The sequence below is a fragment of the Amphiura filiformis genome, chromosome 20 (genome assembly GCF_039555335.1).
Source record: "Amphiura filiformis chromosome 20, Afil_fr2py, whole genome shotgun sequence".
Classification (NCBI taxonomy): domain Eukaryota; kingdom Metazoa; phylum Echinodermata; class Ophiuroidea; order Amphilepidida; family Amphiuridae; genus Amphiura; species Amphiura filiformis.
This window is the reverse complement of record NC_092647.1, coordinates 30,675,587-30,679,708: the sequence shown is the minus strand read 5'-3', so window position 1 is coordinate 30,679,708 and position 4,122 is coordinate 30,675,587.

Below are 4,122 nucleotides of genomic sequence, written 5' to 3'. Positions count from 1 at the left end.
ATACCACATGGCACGGAAGAGAAATATCTTGGAGTGATAATTACAGAAGATGGAAAGACGAGTAAGCAGTGTGCAGCAGCGGCGAATAAGGCGATGAACAGCTTACGAGTAATAAAGCGCACCTTCAAGCACTTCGACAAGAAAAGCTTCACAATGTTATACAAAACCTACATCCGTACTCACCTGGAGTACTAAGCATACCTCAAGAAAGATATTATTATGATGGAGAAAGTTCAAAGGAGAGCCACAAAACTCATCCCTAGCATTAGACATCTGAGCTACCCAGAAAGACTACAGAAGATGAAGCAGTACAGTTACTAGTTTGGAGCAAAGGAGATTAAGAGGAGATCTAATTGAAACATTCAAGATCATGAAAGGACTGGAAGGGATTACATCAACGAAGCTCTTCACCTTGAATACTCAGAGGCATAGAGGAAGAGGACACAACTACAAGTTGTACAAGTCATCACTGAAGAAGGGCCTCAACTGCAAGAAGAATTTCTTCTCAGTCCGAGCAATAGAGTGGAACAACCTCCCAGAAACAGTCGTAGAGACGTAGAAGCTAACGACAACAAACCAATTCAAGAATCAGCTTGATAAGTTTTGGTGCAAGAGCGAAAATGGATATGGGGTCAAAAAATTATTCCCATCATACCTTAAGTGTAAGTGAAATGGAGGGGGGGGGGTCGGCCTGAATTGTCAAAATGTGGCTTCAAAGTACAAGAAATGGGTCATTTTGCCGAACGGAGGGGGACATGTCAACCCGCGATTGACGCCCATGAACTCAACAGGTCTTGAGCCAGTAAAAACAACCTGCTTTTATTACAGGACAGCGTGCCCATCTCGCTTTCGTTAGCGATTAGGCCAGACTCCATCGTGAAATGTTGCTGTGGGGAAATCGCTACACCTCCTCCACAGCAGGTATTACCTAATAACATTTTAGAATGCCGGTTTATTTTTATCATGTTGATACACATCAAGAAGGGCCATTCGACCTTTCCAAATGTCCTCGTCGAATTTGCTTTTAACGTGTATTAGAAAACACCATCTCATCATGTTCACCAACATAATTTTTTGAAGAAAAATGAAAGACTTATTTAATTTCATTGAAATTATTTTCTGTTACTAAAATTTAATAAGAAATTCCGACGTTAGCAAGTCAAGCCTTGAATCTATGTTATTGATGCATGAACGATCATTTGGGTCCTTGTAAATGAACTTTTTACAATTTGTATGTTAAATCTACATTAAAGTGTTAAAATAACCAACCTATATAACGACATTATGTTTTCAATTATGAAAATATAATTATAGCAACTCAATTACCTCCCACTCGAATGATGCAGACTTAATGGTAAAAGTAGTGATTTAAAGTGATTTTGCCTGTTATAACGGAAAGCCCATCACGCCACTACTCGACTCTAGTAGTATCTTATCAAACGTGATATAGATTTGGTCGTTTTTTAAGAGCCCTCAAACACGTAATTTCTTATCAACAGTAACATTATGCAAGCAGATATTGTAGCAAACTTTCAACAATATTTCTAAATGTTATGAAATCGTTTCATCTTTATATCACATATATAGCCTAACCATGATAACCCGATATTTACACGATTTCTGTTAACCGTTTCAAACCTTTTGCGAATATTGTGAAAAAAAAACCCTCTTTTTGTATTGCTGGGTACATAATTGTAGACAAAAAAACTGGATACCATGAACTCAGCGAAGGATAACAAATATTAACGCTAAGGGAGTGCAAGTTTTAAGGGACGAGAAATGGGGATTTTGAGGGGGAATCGGATTTTTTTTTTTTTTTTGAAGCATGAGGAGGGACTGTTAAGTTTTAAATGGAGAAAAGGGGGAAACAAATTTTGAGCGGACGCGATGGGAGAACGCAATTTTTTTCGTCGTTTTTTTTGCTAAACTCCCATGCCCTCCTGGCGTAAATATTGAAGGGTCCCTTAATAATAATGCTAGTAACATAAGGACAAAAAAAAACCACATGTTTGTTGCCTGTAGCAGGTCAAAAAGGTCAAATGCGAAATGCGTTTTTTTTTTTTATATCTAGATGTCTTCAAATGACAAAAATACCTTTTTTGGTGCAAATTGGAATGGGAATTTACAGTGGGTCTCTCCGACACACACAAAAACATATTCAAGAATATTTATGATCCCCTTTCAACCTGCAGATTGCACAACAAACGAACTACGCTCGTTTGTTGTGCAATGTGTAAATGTTTACTCCAGTAGTGTTTTATATTATTTTTTGCGATTTTTCCGGGTTTTTTTTTCATTAAAAAGTGAAAAAAAATTCTAATGCGCAAAATAAGCTCGTCAAAAACGTAATGCGCGCGCTCCAGGAAACAAACTTGTTTTTTTTGTCTGCCTCATCGTGGTAGATGCCTACTGGTGTTATGATGTCTGAAATGAGAAGAGAAAATCACGAAAATGTACGTGTTTCAATGTTGTTTGTAAATGATAAACTGGACAAATATAAAAACGGGCATGATTGAATCATTGCAGTTCATTACCGTCCATCAGTCCTACATCAATACCTGAGCTGAATAAGGGAGAATTCATTAACCATTATTATGTTGAAAAAAAAAAAATTTCAATACAATAATATTATCGTAATAGAAAAAAAAGTCAAAAAGTCCCAATTTTTCAGTACATAATTAACGTCTGTAATGATAGAAATACAATCTACTAAAGTACAAATTTCCAATTAAGTTTACATAAAATGATATAACGATATCCCATTAGCAATTTAAGGAAATTCGTTTATTACTGTTATGTTTACGCATCAATTGATCGTAGTCATGACAATTGTCAAATTGATCAGAAAAGAAACTGTTTATTGCCAACGCTGTTTTATATACATTTAGTTTAAATGTAATGATATCTTCCCAAACGACTTCCGCATGTTAATGGTATATAGAGAGGCCACCTATAGGGTTGTCTTGCACCATTAAAAAAAAAAAGAAGCTTTAACGGTTTTAATTAATTAATTAATTAATTAATTAATTTACACTAAGCCAAAAAAGAAACTTATAATTTTTCACAAGGTCGTATCTTAAAATCCTGTCCATCAAAATTAACCAACATTACACACAGGATTGCCTCAATACTCTACTCTAAACACATGTCAGTAACCCAGCAGTTGTCCAACTGACACAATAGCAAAATGCACTGATATGGAACAGCTTCTTGGACCACATTCACAGCCCTATTGGCACTCAGCAAACGAAATATGTGAGAACGGCATCTTGAATCACAGGTCACAAACTTACCAACAGATACAGACAAATCACAAACTTCCCAGGATCATTATGTCACATGTCCAAACAAATAATGAAGTCCTTTAGTAACGGATATGTCCACCATGCGCTTGCACGCATGCTGTGCACCTGTTTCTCCAAGTTCCTGATGATATCCTGGGGAAGATTGCCCCATGCTTCCCGTTACTGTTTGGACATGTGACATGATGATCCTGGTAAGTTTGTTTTGACTCTCTTTAATGCTTTTAACTTAATGTTGTTAAAATTGTTGGCTGTGACCTGTGGTTCAAGATGCCATTCTCGCAGTTTTCTTTTGCTGGGTGCCAATAGGACTGTGAATGTGGTCCAGGAAGTTGTTCCATATCAGTGCATTTTGCTATTGTGTCAGTTGGACAACTGCTGGGTTACTGACATGTGTTTAGAGTAGAGTATTGAGGCAATCCTGTGTGTAATTTTAGTTAATTTTGATGGACAGGATTTTACGATATGACCTTGTGAAAAATTATAAGTTTCTTTTTTGGCTTAGTGTATTTATTCATTTTAATCATATTAAGTCGATTTCAGTCAAAACAAGTTTATTTCTTCATTTTTTAGTAAATTCAGTCAATATTTTCATAGTACAGGAAATCCTCGTATCGTATCTGTGCAAGTATAATCATGATAATAGTTTGCATTTATCGTCGCCAGTATCCCCGGGCCAGTATCTAGAATCAGAGCTTTATATCAATGTCACTGTCGATTTCTAAGTACGGTTACCTGCCACGAAGTCCAATCGGGTGCACTCATTTTCTTATCACTGATTCGCGAACTGAGGCGAAATCATTGCTTGTCTTGCATGCAA